Source organism: Zonotrichia albicollis, chromosome Z (assembly GCF_047830755.1).
Source record: "Zonotrichia albicollis isolate bZonAlb1 chromosome Z, bZonAlb1.hap1, whole genome shotgun sequence".
NCBI lineage: Eukaryota > Metazoa > Chordata > Aves > Passeriformes > Passerellidae > Zonotrichia > Zonotrichia albicollis.
In genome coordinates, this window is record NC_133860.1 from 41,734,634 (window position 1) to 41,749,973 (window position 15,340).

Sequence of the window (15,340 nt, forward strand, 5' to 3'; positions counted from 1 at the left end):
ATCCCATACTTAATTCTGCAGTGTTGCCAGATGGTATATGAATTTTTTTCCAACACAACATATCCATACTTTGAAAATCACTATCATTCCAGCTTTGAGAGTGTGAGGAGATGTCTGTCTGAACAATTTGTGCAAAAAGGTGAATAGATTATCACAGGATAGATAATTAATTTATATGCACTGCCAAGCTGATGTGTTTTCTCATGGGTGAAGAAGGACTGCTCTGAAGTAGGTAAGAATCATATGAGTACAGTCTCTGTTTTTCTGGTGTTACAGGATTAAAAAATATATGGGTACCTGAGTGTGAATGGCTCATTTCATTAAAGAGATGCAAAAGCCATGCAAGAGCTGGTACGACAGGACAGAAATGAGGCCTGACAGGATCCACCTGTACTGATGGGGAAAACACATCTTTGGGCATGAGACAGAGAGACCCACTGAGAGACATTAAAACTAGAATCAGTGGAGGAAGAGAATACCAACAGCTTTGCTTAGATAAGCCAAGGCTTGGTGTGGTGCTGCCTGGTAGTGACAATGCTAGTGGGGAACATTTACACTGCTCTTGGGAATGCAGAGGACTCTGAAATGCTTCTACACCAACTCATTATGTGTGAACAAAAATCAAGAATGTACACCTGTTCATACCTCTGATTTACCTGATAAAGTATGGCCAAGCAACTTACTTTTTTTTTTAAGAGTTTTTTTGTCATAGCATTATATTCTCATAATCAGATCAGAATTTCAAAAGTTCGAACAAAATTACTTGAGTAAGTTTGCACCCTCTTCAGGATATTTGCTGCTGTGTACAACAAGATATCATGGATAGAATGGGTGGTGGGATAGGAGAATGGATGGCAGAATGCCCTTGGATTTTGACATAAATGTAGAGATTAGTTAGAGCTACTTACTCTACTTATCAAACAAGCGCTAGACTGGCAGAATTTACCTCTAAAATACACTTGCCTTAACAAGTAAAAAAGTGAGAACAGATACTCAGCATGAAACAGTGCTGAAGAACCTGTTTCTAAACTGAACAGGTTTTATGGATGAAGACATCCTAGGCTCACATGGATGGAATGCTCATTAGAAATTGGCATGCATCTTTGGTTGCTTATTAATCCCAAGGGAATCCAGTCTGTGCACTCCATCACCACCCTGTAACGTGAAGCAAGTAGTGATGGTCAGAAAATTTACTTTGAAAATGCACTCCTGATGCAATTTAAAAAACTGCCTTAGGCACTAGGAATTCCAGGCATGAGACAAGACCATCAGTTAATTGGTTATACAAATGTTTGATTTCTGTTTTGCTAGGGTTCTGTGTTTGCTGTTCACTGAGGGCCAGACAAAGCAGACGGAGTGGGATAGGCGCTTCCCTTGTGGCTATCTCTTTTGTGGGGATGCGGAGCCTTCCATCCCTACTGCCAGTTATAGAGTTGTGAGTCAATTAGTGAAACGCAATTTTAGAACCTCTAGACAGAAATCATGCTCAATACTTCTTTATTTCTGTAATGTAATACACACTCATTTACCAGCATATTAAAAAAGGGGGGGGGGAAAGAAAAGATGGGGGAAAAAAGGCAGAAAATAAGGATATCTGCTTAAAATTATTGGTGCATTTCTAAAGCATCAGCTCTGCCTAGGATCTGTCCCTTAAACCTTTCTCCCAGATGGGGATTTAAGTAGATTGCTAAGTATTTGACAGATCTCACTATCAAGATCAATACTGAATTAGAAGACATAGCTAAGCATAACTGGGGGGAAATAATTAACAAAATTAAGGAGGGTTTTGCTCTATGGGGAACTATTAAAGTTATCTTTATGGGGTCATGTAAATGTAATAAAAGACTCTGCCTGCAGCACAATTTAATTCTATATCAGAAATGGTCCCTGTAGATGTACCAAAAGATTATTTTACTAAAATTGCATGTGTATTCTCTTCTAGGCTAAGAAAAAGGAGAACAAAATCTTAAAATTATAAATTTGTGAATTTTGCACAACACATATTTGAAGTTATCTGAACTCCATTTGTATCAATGGTACTTAGCTGGATTAGAGAGCACATTTCACCTGAATAGTTATCCTACTCTACAAGAACAGGAGAACATAATTATATAGTTGTGCTTTAGGACAGTACACCTACTTTGCATGACAGAATGTACCCATGTATTTTTTGCATTTGAAGACTACAGAAAATGTTGCAAAATTATCTATTAGAAGAATCCCAAATAACACACATCTCTCTAAGCCTCTGAATTAATTGTCCTTTAAAAAACAGAATGTAGATGTAATTTTAATTTGCCTTGTAACAAAAAAAAAAAATCAGACTGAAGAATGTGATGTTTTAATATATCTTTTAGAGATGTGTGCAGCAAACCTGAATTGTTCATTACTGATTTAAATTCTTCTCACTAAATGCTAGCATGCAGCTCTCTGAGGATCTGTTGTTCTTTTTTGCCTCCCCTTTTTCATTACTGCTTTTCCAATTACACTAAAAACAATTTAATCTGATCAGAAGTTCTCTTAAAATAATGTCAATTCTTATCTTAACTTAAAACCAAGGCTATCATAAGAGAATGTCAAGCTGAATTAATATTGCTCTGTCAATGCCACATGGATGGTAACCCTCATCCCTGCTCATAGCCTTGCCCAAGGTTGAAAGCACCCATTTAAACATGGGGTTTGCTTATTGCTGGAAATGTAACAGTTCTGTATAAGCAGGGAGACCCAAGGACACCTTGTATGTTCACACCTTGACTGTATGACAAAACCGTATCTCTGTTTCTCTGTGCTTTGTTTTAATGAGCCCAGGATGCAAGCACAAGGAAGCCACAAGGAAGTGCTCCTGGAATATACTTGCTGGCCTCTGTTGCAGCTCTCTTGCTCTGTTCCTGTTTCCCAAATTTTTAAATCCAGCCTGAGAAGACTGATCTTTGCCATTTCACCAAATTGCTCCTCTAGCAAGTGTCAGGTCAACACTAAATGTTACGTGAGATTTTTCATCCTGATTTGATAATTTTCTTGTGTGGGATCAGTGTCTGGTAGCACAAAAAATGGCTTTTCTTCAATAAAGTTTTAAAGGGTTGGGCATCTAGTTTCTACAGTGTTGCTCTAAATACTAGTACTTAGCAAGTGCATGTAATAAATGACTAAACGTACCTCTAGTCTGAATGTAGTAAACATACCTCTACTTTTCTTCCAGACTGAAAATGTTCAGCTACCAATATTTGTCCTTTGTTTTTAAGTTAGCACTAAACTAACACTCCTTTCCAATGTTTAAAAACAATTTAAACTAGGAGACAAGCAACTTTTATGGCCACTAGTCTTGGCTAGGGTGCCCTGTCCATAGAGGCATCTGCTGCAGAAGGTAGCATGAACAGGAAGAACATGTGAGCTCGGTACCCCTTGTGAAAGTAATTTGTGAATTAATTGCTTGTAGTTGGTATCCAAAGACTAGCTTAATCCTCAAAGCTCAACATCTGTGTCTCTTCCAAAGCTCTTTGGCATCAACATATTGCATTCAGTTTTTCACAGCAAAAGCTGATTCTTCCTTGGAGTTCTGCTTTTATGATATCCTGTGACACTGACTGTTTAGCTAATTGCCAGGTGAAAAAAATCTTTCACCATTCTGAATTTGCTGTCTTTCTTATTTCTTATTTCCTTTCTGTCTACAACACAAACAGCATTTGTGTTGTAAGACAGAAAGTGTCTTCTACAGGCATTTTTAATTTTAAATATTTTTATCGCATCCTTTTTTTGTTCCAATGAAAATAAATAAAATCCCTTGATCCTTTATCTGCATGTGAGTTTTTTCCCGTGCCTACAAGTATCTGCATTTTCTTCTAATGATTTTCATTCTCCAGGTCTTCTGGGGCCTCTCCAACACTTGCCACATTGATCCCATGTTCAGCCTTGAGCTTGAGTCTAATCTACTTCGCCTTTCCATTGCTTGGACATAAGATTGGACTTTGATAAAGGCACATGGTAGGATTCAGCTGCAGCCCATTCTACCTTGAGTGCAGTGAAAAGCTCAGCCTGAACACATGCAGGCACAGAGGTATTACCTCAGGCTGGGAGAACAATCAGCTCTGGGCTGTCTTCTGCTCTTCTTTTTAGGTGCAGTACAAACCTAGCCTAATTCTGCAAATGTGTCTTTTAGATTCAGCAAGGAGAACTGAGGACAGCATTCCAGAGCAGGAAAAGTATTTATTGTGGTAAAAAGTATGATGGCATTTTATTTTCTGTCTTGTTATCATCAGAATTCAGACACATGCAAAAAACTTTGCCTTTTTTTGTTAAGCACAACCATTTTTAAATTTAGAACTCCCCTGAGATACGCACTTTTTCCTTATACTTTCATGATTTATTTGACCAACTTTCACATTATTTATTCAGCTGTCAGCTCATTCTGAGATTCTCATATCTTTTTGAGGCTTGCATATCTGAATTGTTTTTATGTCCACAGAAAGTTACTGTCCATACATTGTTAATTAATAAAGCTGCACGTAACAAAAATGAGGCACTGAGAGACTTTCAGACTGAACAGAGATTTTGGAAGACTGAATAAACTTACTGAAAGCCTCTTCTCTTCTCTTCTCTTCTCTTCTCTTCTCTTCTCTTCTCTTCTCTTCTCTTCTCTTCTCTTCTCTTCTCTTCTCTTCAGCATGATTAATTGTAAAAATATTAGAGGAAAACCCGTTTCAGAGCTGCTGTTCTGGAAATCATGGTGATGTGTGACATCTTTGAATAACTGTTAGGATGTCAACTGATACGAGGGACAAGCATTAATGAGAACAAGAATGTTTTTACTGTCTTCAGTGGGTCACAGCTGAATTGCCACATAACCAATACATACACTTATTAAGACTGCTGCAGTCTTAATATGTGTACACATAATTGAAATACGGAATCATAGGGTCATCGAATCATTAAGGTTGGGATAGACCTCTAAGATCACAGAGTCAAATCATTAACTGAACACTACCAGGTCCACCGCTAAACCATGTCCCTAAACACTCCTATATGATTTTTGAACACTTCCTGGGCAGCCTGTTCCAAGGCTTGACAGTGAAGAAATTTTTCCTGATATCTGTTATCTACACCTCCCCTTGTGCAACTTGAATCCAATTTCCACTGGCTCTGTTACCTGTTATTTGAGAGGAGAAGTTGATCCCCACCTGGCTACACCTTCCTTTCAGGCAGCTGTAGATAATAATAAGGTCTCCCCTGAGTCTCCTCCTCTCCAAGCTGAAGAAACCCAGTTCTTCCAGCTGCTTCTCCTATCACTTATTGTATAGGCCCTTCACCAGCTCTGTTGCTCTTCTCTGGACATGCTCTAGCACCTCAATGCCTTTATTACAGGGAGGGGTCTAAAGCCCCAGCCCTCACTTAGCACTTTACTTAAAAGTGGTGTAAGGTACTACTTTTCCCTGAGGTGGCGCAAAAGACAGCTTGACAAAAGTTCCCTGGAGGTTGAAAAACAAGCTTTACTGGCAAATTTGAGAAGATCAAGAACCTAGCAAAATTTAAAGCAAACATTGAATCGGAATAAAGTATTTTACAAAACATTGACTTAGCAAACTCTAACCCATCCAATTAAATTACCTAGATCTCAAGAAAAGTAAATTAGGAGAAAAAAAGGACAAAGACAAAAAAGAAAGAGAGAAAAGAAGGATGTAGCTGTCACCTTGGATCCAGCTGCCACAAAACCCAGGGACAATAGCAAGGTATCTGTGTGCGTTTCTGTGCAATGTTTTTTACCTGGTCTGGCCATTCCCCACTCCCAGATTTGGTCTCCTGGGGCAGGGTTGCTTCCACTGTGCCAGTGACTGCCAGCCATTATGGGCTGGACTGGAGGCTCCAGAGGTGTGGGCTGTGGAGCAGTGCACCATTTCACCTTCAGAGAACTAGCCCTGCCCTACCTCCCACCTCCCCCGCACACACCCACACCCACACCCACACCACAGCTGGTTTTTGCCAATAATAATTTTCTCCAGTCTCTCACAAGGAGATATTTCTTTCTGTGTCTGTCCTCACTAAGCTGAACTGCTCATTTCCAGAAAACAGGAGTGGTATTTGCAACTTCTACCCTTGGCTACCTGCTTTTTGCTATCCAATACTCAATTAGAAAATGATACACTCATGGATAGCTAGCTGTCCTCAATAGCTTACTATTCACCCATGAGCTGAAATGCTGACAAAAATGTGAGGAGGATATGGGAGGGCAGGTGCCCCATCCCTGGGGGCCTTCAAAGTCAGGCGGGACAAGACTCTGATCAAGCTGACCTAGCTGAAGATGTCCCTGCTCATTGCTGACGCAAGTGATTAACTTTTTAAGGTCCCTTCTGTGATTCTAAGATTCTATATTTCAGCTGTCTTGCACAAGAAATGACTGCTCATGTGACAGGCAGCCTACACAAGTCCATTTTAGCCAACATATTCATATGACGTTTGTTTGAGAGCCGCTTTTTGAGTGCTCTGAGCTCAGGATTTAGAGTGCAAATTTTTTTAATTAACTTGCTTTTATGGTCTTATACTTTTGAAAATTGGTTGGGCAAAAAAGCCTCAAAACGTAAACCTGCAATATTTAGCTCCTTTTGTCTTACTATAATTAGTAACACAAGTAATAAAATAGGCTGTGTATGATCAAATCACACACTTTGAAGTTAGATCATGACTTTCACCTGGAGATTGGTAATTTCAGGAACCAGAACTGTGCAAACTTCTGTGTAAGGAGTTAAAACTTCCTACCTGTAAAGTGAAAACACACTCTAAAATCCCCCCTGGTCTGCAGTGATGCAATTTTGGGACAGAGTAGCAGAAGAAATATAAATGATACTTGAGTGTTTCATTCCAGACACTCTGTCTCCCTAATGATACATCAGAGTATTTTCATCTAACCTCTCCTGCTAAATCATTGGTAGTATTGGCTAGATATTGATGATAAATGTATCATATTGATAGCTAAATACTGGTAGCTAAATGTATCATAATGCATCATTGTAACATCTCCAATACCTGCTGATAAATGGCTTCAATTTCTTGCTACAACAGCAATTTATGAAAGAATATCATATAAACTTCAAGATAAACTCCCACAATTTGAAGAGATTGCCTCTTTTTACACTTTATAAATAGAAGCAAAGATTGTACATCTCCTCCAATATCTGTGTTGAAATGGTCTATTCTTATTCCCAAAGGGAGTAGTATAGTGCTCAAATGGGGAGCTTCTTTCTGGTCTAAACTGTTGTAAATCTGGAAGAGCTGAGGCAATTTACTCCAAAGAAGGATCTGTCCCCAGGAGCCTGCCTATTGTTAGCTCTCCAGCTCCCAAGTTTTACCGAATTGATTTCCTTTTTCTCTCTTTTTGCAAGGAGCCCTCACCCAAAGAGAACTAGCTGCTTGGGGATGGCCATAATAGAATGGATGAAGAATGCCACAATTTTCAAAGAAGTTACTTTAGTAAAATGCAGCAGGTGTTTCCTCTCTTTCCTGAGGGGAAAACTCTTTCCAGAGGAGCATAATATTAGCTATAAATATTACACATAAGAAGCCTTAGGACATTTGTTCTGTGGTAGGAAGCATATATGAGCCAGATAAGACACTGACCTGATTCTACTTTTGTGAGAACTTGCACTTATTAACATCTCGTGCTAGGCAGGAGGAGGGGCAAAAAATTCTACATCAAACACTGTCAAAGTATTTTCAAAACATTTCAATAGCCATGTTCCATGAAACACAAATGGAAAGCACAAAAAAGGTGACAGTAAGGCACATGGTTTATATAATTGCTTACATTTTCACTTGCGAGTAGTTGCTTTACTTCCAAGTTGTACTTGTAAAATCTTTATATAACACCATCATTTATTTCTGGTATGGAATAAATGTACACATCTAATCAGGTCAGTATACAAGCAGGAACAATCTGACAAAGTGTTCTTCATGATCTTTTAATGTACCTCTTCTCTTTTTTATATTCCCTTCAGTTGTCATCTCCTCTCATCTTCTGTCAGACTGTTGCAAGCATGAAAATAATAAATAATAAATACTTCATAACCCAGCAACTTTATATAAGTGCTTTTAACACATAAGCTCTTCAGTGAGACACGAGACAGAAAATTTGAGTTGTTGGTCTCTTATTTTAAAATGGATGAGAAAACACTATGTTCCATTTGTGCCACATCTCACAGACAGTGCCTGGGAGCTGATGGAGGGAAGACCTTCTCTCAGTACATACAGCACTGGCACATCAACAGTAGCACTAGTCCTTGAAGCAGAGACCCCCAGGCACCTCAGGGAAGCCCCTGGGAGGTGAAGGTCCATCAGACTCCCTGAGAGAGCTCATCTCATATCCCAAGACTGCTACAGTGATGTGCACTAGCCCCCACCCAAGCACAGCAGCTGGTCTCAGGTATGGAAACTTGCTTGCTCGAAACCTTGGAAAGGTATCCCACACATGAACAGCTATGCCTAGGAGAAGAGCACCTTGTTTTCATCATGCTGGCAGCTGTTGAGCAGAGAAGAGAACTTGGAGGTCAAGATTTACTCAAGAGTTACAGCTCTGTGTTTGTGTGCATGAAAGAGTTGAGTCCTCCCTTTCTTCCTTCAGATGTTTCAAACTCTCGCAAATTTGGCCAGGCTCCCCTGATCTATGCTGCCTCCACTTTTAGGCTGAAGCAACACCAAATTAAAACAAGAATAGCAGAAGTTTCCAAAGTTCTAGCAGCTGTTTGGTAGCTTTGGATACCCTTCCCAGTGAGGACAGCTTCAAGGTCCCTCTTGCTCTTCTGTTAGCAAAGAGAAAACCAAAAGGGCCTTTTGAGGCCTTTTTTGGCCCACACACTCCCTTGTCCAGAAGGAGTGGGGACTGCTGGAGGACAAATGGGGCTAAACAAGGACTTCATAATTAAATAAAGCAAATTAGCAAATGTTGGAGTCAGCCACTGGTTCTAACGAAATGGTTTAGGGTAAGTAAACACTCAAGCATTTATACATGAAACCAAATCTGGCATGGAGATCAAACCATGTCATATTCAGGTAGAAGTTTGTATAGAAAAGCTGATCATATTTTTCAATTCTCAGACAAGGCAGTTCCTCTAAGTGCACCTGTTTAATGTTGTTTGTGGTTTTTTTCCTTTCTTTCCAGCTGCTCACAACACCAATAAACAACTAAGGAATGCCATTACTGTAAAACATGCTGAACACCCCAAAGCTGTATTTACTGGAAGGATGTCACACTATTGTTTCCATACCATTAAGTATTAGTTTAGGCCTTATATAACCCTTAGAGATAAAAAAGGTTTTTCTTCAAGCCTCAAAGAAATGCAGTGAGAGGCAATTTTCCAAGTGGTGCAGAAAAGTTATGCACACAGGTCCTGTTATTCATGCACTCACTAAGAAAATTTAGCTCCCTGCCCTTCCCTGCTCTTCCCAGTTTTCTCAGCAAGATGCAATAGGATTTAGAAAACCAAGAGATAAAATATTTTGGCCTGAGTGTCAGTGAAAAGAAGTTAATGTTATTTTTCCTCTCCTGTTTTACAATATGATTTGATCTACATTCCCTGCAATTTTAAGAAAAGCTTTTGCAGAGCACAGTGATAATACATACAAGCTTCATCATTTGTATGCTCTTTTCAACTTGATAGTGTGAGATTCAGGCTGTGCTCTTCCCTTTCCTTGAGCAGAGCTGTTTTTCCTCTATTTTATTAGCCAGATATACACAGAGAAGCAATGTGTCAAAGGTTCTGAAAATCAAGGACTTAAACTCAACTATTCAGAGGCCTGAGCTATTACTTGTGACATGTAACACAGAAATGAAAAATCTCGAAATATTATGGATTATTACCAGCACATGTTACCTGTGATAAGCTGGAGCAGAGTTAAGGGTAATCATAAACTCAGATAACATGTCACTGTTAAATGATCATTTTATTTATGTTATGTTTGCATTGATTAAGGCACAGAAATCTTCATAGATCTGGGTCAATAATCAGGAGGACAAGGTGCAACATTTCTTGTTATTCTGGAAAAAACAGATTTAAGAATATGACTATACTTCACGGGGCTATAGCTTACAGATTCTTGTTAGTCTTTATCTGCTCATAATTTTCCAATTATCAGGATTTAAAACAATGATAAGGAAACCTTGAATTAAATAGCTGATTTTAGAGTTTCTCTGCATTCATACTTGAGAATCAACTTTGTTCTGTCTGACTGGCACAATAATTAGCACAAGCTGATTTGCAACTATATGTGCAAGGTATATTTGATATATTTCAATGTATTTTTTATTTTATCATATAAATATACACAATGAGAGTATGACAGTCATTCTGACTTGTTTAGACTTTTACATTTCACATATATATTATCTCAGAAAAATGACAAAACACTTCTCTCCCCTAAAAGATCATTTTATTTGGTGTTTGTATCACAATGCATTGGAGTAGACATGAAAAATAAATTTAAATGCATAAAACTGGTTTAATTAATTGGTTTTAACTGTCTTAAACATATGGAATCCCTTTATTTCCCTGTAAGAAGGAAGTTTATTTAAAACTAGCCAGATTACTAAATGAAAGAAGGAGATACATTTAGTCAACTGAGGGATTACTTCTTGTCTCCAGGAGCTAATACTTAGATGTCTAACATGCAGATAAATGGCTAGTGAAATTATCGGAAGTGCCTATAGGGGCTACTGCCTCATTTACCCTGAAGTCAATAGGAGTTAGACATTTAATCTGTAGGAGGGATTTTGAAACTCCCACTGGTCATCTGTCTCCATCTCTAGGCACCAAAATATCTTTGGAAATCTGACCTCTCACTATTAGGGTTTTGTCCATATTGTCCACTTTTTTTGTTCATAGATTAGAACACAAAACAGTACCACACTTTCAGCTTTCAAGCCATTCCTGAATTTTCCATGAGCAATGACGATTAAATGACAAAAGCACTGTACCTGCCAGTTCACCTAAATGAAAGAAAACAGGCACTTGTGAACAATATCTTAAAAGCAAGCATAAACCAATGTCAGCATCACGGTAAAGGAAGAAGCAAAAGTACATGAAAAAATAGTACATTACTGGATTTGAAGACACATTAATTATTTTAATAAAGTCTATGTTGACCTTAAAAATTTAATATTTTTCTTCTAATTGCCAAGTAGCTCTCTTTGAGCAGGAGAATCTTTCTAGTGTACTGAAATTATGCTGAGAAAATCTAACCTTTATTAGAGGTTGAAGTGTTTTACATCTGAATTCAATTTTATTGTTAATGAAATTAATTTTACATATATTTTTCAATTAAATAAAAATATCTATTTTAATTCTTACTTTACAGTACCTCTAGAAATTCACAAAATCACCCTGGATACCTGGGCTGCTGGTACAGTCACTGGGGCATTACATGTCCCCAAATACAAACTGAGCAGGGCACTTAAGAAAGTACTGGTGAGAAAACCATATCAAATTCAGCCTTTCAGTGTCTTTGCTGATGTGCTTTCAGGTGCTTCCTCATACTCAGGATGCCCTGTCTGAACTCTGTAATGGATTTAGACAGCGACATCTTTTCTCTTAAAAGCCTAAATGCATTGGTGCTGCTGCTTTAACGAGTAGGTCAGTGGTATGAGCTTTCACCTTCCTTGAATTCCCTTTTCTGCCAAGCAAGGTCTCCTAAGAGAGCATCCATACAACAAAGCAAGCAGGAACTTTCCAAGGTGGGAGCCCCCCCCAACCACATACTGAGATTTTACTATTTTGCCTATGCATCTTTTCTCACAGGGAGATGACCTAATCACTTGGCTGCACTGTTATTCTTTCTGTCTTGGCTTCAATCATGTGGAATTACTGTAGCAAACATGAAGCATCATGTACAGGCTAAAAGAAGTTTTTTCCATACTTAATATTTTCTGTGCTCTCACTGTGGATGTTTTCCTGGCAGCAAAATCTGTGCATTGACCCATGTCCTTCTAAATCCTGTACAATTTGGGTTAAGCTGTGGAGTTAAACCAACAGCAAATAATCACTCCGAAGATAAGGAAGGGACAGAAAACCTTGCTGGAATTTCTAAAGCAGTCTTAGGTGTGGCATGATATGTATGGTCACTGCTGAGGTCTTTCTCTGCGTGCTTAGGGGAATTTTCCCCTAAGTCAATGTTGGAAATTCAGTACCTACAAACTTTAAACGTAACCAGGATTAAAACAGAGCTGAGTTGGGGGCATGTGACTTTTTCAGTTTAGGCATTCAGTCTGGATTCATTTCATCTAGCTTTAGTCATTTGTAGGTGATGAATCATCCAAACAGTTTTAGATACCTACTTACACTGTATGAACCAAACAGCATGACTCAGATTCATTTAAGCAAGATGAAATTCGCTACTAAAGTATAACTCTGGTGTAGATGACATTTCAGGGGCCTGGTTTCCTTATGTTTGCTCATCTTTTCTGCTGCATTAGAAATTATTGTTTCAGTAGGTATTTTGAAAGTTTTATATATATTAAAAATAATGAGCTACATTTCTGAAGATAGAAAGGTTTTCATCCCTCACTGAAGACTAGAAATATGAAAATCCCAATAAACTGGTTTGATCAAGCTAATTTTAGTAAAATCAGTATGTTATATATTTACCGTGAGAAGTCCTGATGTATTTATTTATAGCCTTTTGTACCTAAGATGCCTTGTAAAAAATAAGTAAAAAGATCTCTATCTCGCCTTGCTTCCCAAATAGAAAAATCACATTAACAGTCAAGAAGGGAGACTTCAGCACCAAGTTTGTTCTCAATGGATGGACTTCAGATCCTGTAGCTGAGTCTTGTTCCTAAGTTTATGTGTAGGTATTTTGACAAGCAGAGTTTAGGGATGGAGTGAACTACTCAGAATACCAGAATGGATGGACCACTCGGTGGATAAGGAATTGGCTGCTAGTCAACACATTGTTGTAGTCAATGGCTTGCTGTCAAAGTGGACATGGGCGAAAAGTGATGTTCCTCTGGGGTCAGTATTGGGACTGCCACTGTTTAACATCTTTCTCAGCAACACAGTAGGATTGAGTATGCTCTCAGAACATCAGTAAACAACACCAAGTGTTAAAGGAGAAGCCACAGCCCAAGAATTCTCTCACCATTCAAGGAGTGTCACACACATCACTCCAGGCCTTCCTTGCTAGGACTGGAGCCTGTTCTCAGTGGGGCTGATGGGCTCCCTTCCAAATGCTTGCACACACGCTCATTCTCAGGTGCACTTCCTCCTTCAGGCTCTGTCCTGGGTTTTCTGCAGCAGAATCTAAGGTGTCAGATTTATAAAAATCTATATTTTAATAGAGTGATACAGCAACAGATCAGCTTAAGCTGATCCAGAAGCAAAAAACCTCTGGGCAATTAGACCCCCCATGATTTATGCACCTGCCCTCATGCACTCTTCACATGATTTCAAGTCCAATGGTGATTTTTGGGCTGGGATCCTCTAACACCTTGTTAGATTCTTCCTCTATCTCCCCATAGTCAGGCTGTTAACTGCTCTTATCACGTTGAACTGTAGATTCTGCTGATGCCTGCAGCCTCCTTGTCTTCTGGTTTGTGTTTCTTGTGCACTAATCAGTCAGGACATAGTAATGAAAAAAGGCCTAGACTTAGGGACAAAAACCACTGTGCAACAACTAAACATCAGTGTGTTATTAATATTCTTCCCTAACTAAATATAAAACACAACGCTGTACCAGCTAGCAAGCAAACCAACTCTGTTCCCACATATCTGGGTGGAAGTCCGCAGCTTACAGCTCAGGGGTGAAGTAAATCCAGCTGCTCATACTGAGCAAGTAGAGCCAATCAAAAAGCAGATTAAATCACACAGTATTGTAATTCTGAGTGACACATTCTGTTTAAAACTCCCTTATTTAAGCGCAACAAAAACATTTCTCAAACACCAAGCTGTATGGTACACTTGACACTGGACAAGAGGGGATGCCATCCAGAGGAACCTTGTCTGGCATGAGAGCTGTGCCCATGCAAATCTCATGAATTTCAACTGGGCCAAATGCAAGGTCCTGCATGTGGTTCACAGCAATCCCAAGCCCAAGTATAGGCTGGGTGGACAGTGGATTGGGAGCAGCCCTGAGGAGATGACCTGGGGCTGTTGGTGAAGGAGAAGCTCAACATGACCCTTCAACATGTAGTTGCAGCCCAGAAAGCCAGTTGTGTCCTGGGCTGCATAAAAAGCAGCATGGCTAGTAACGCAAGGAGAGGATTCTGCTACTCTGCTCTAGACTCCCAAGACTCCACCTGCAGTGCTGCATCCTACTCTGAGGCCCACAGAAGAAAAAGTCATGGATATCCTGGAACAAGTCTGCAGGAGGGAGACCAAGATAAGCAGAGGAATGGGGCACCTCTCCTGTGAGGAGAGCCTGAGAGAATTGAGGGTGTTCAGCCTGGAGAAGAAAAGGCTCCATAGAGACCTTATAGCTGTATACCTTCCAGTACCTACAGCAGGCCTACAAGAGAATTGGAGAAGAACTTTCAAGAAAGGCACATAGTGACAGGATAAGGAGGAATGGCTTCAAACTGAAAGAGGGCAGCTTTAGACTAGATGTAAGAAAAAAATTCTTTGCTGTAAAGGTGGTGAGGCACAGGAACAGGTTACCCAGAGAAGTTGTAGATGCCCCATCCCTGAAATTGTCCAAGGCTGGGTTGGATGGCAACCCATGGGTCTGGGCAACCTGGTCTATTGGAAGGTGCCTGTGGTGAGGAGGGTTGGAATTAGATGTCTGTCCAATGCAAACCATTCTATGATTCTACAATATAAACCCTTGTAGAGATTTTACATGCTAATTTCTACACTGAGACTTAACTTGCAGTTAAACTCTGCAGATAATCACTCTGACAAAGGCCAGTATCCACATAGGACACAGGAGTCCTGCAAAAATCAACTTCATCAAAAAAGGGCCACACACCTGTTTTTGGAGGATGCATCCTCTTTTCCATCCTAAACTCCTGACTATGTGTTGCCTTTTCCCCTTCCCCAGTGTTTGAGGTACTAGGAAGGTACAGACTCCCCAAACATCCTACCATATATTCCCCCTTCAAAATGTATTCTCCCTACATCATGCTTTGTAAGATCATTAAATTTAGTTTTAAGCCCACCCTGGGCAGAGAAGTTCATACTCGTAAATCCATTAAGCCTTCTCATTTCCCCCTAAAGTTCAAAAGTTCAGATTGTGCTCAGCTCTGTGACAAAGTTGTGCAGCTTGGTGTTTGTAAAGACCTCTGTATCCATTCTTCCAGAACCTAATTGGTCCTTTCAGGTCATTAGTTACATACTCTGTTCATAAAGCCCTCAACACCCATTCTTCCAGA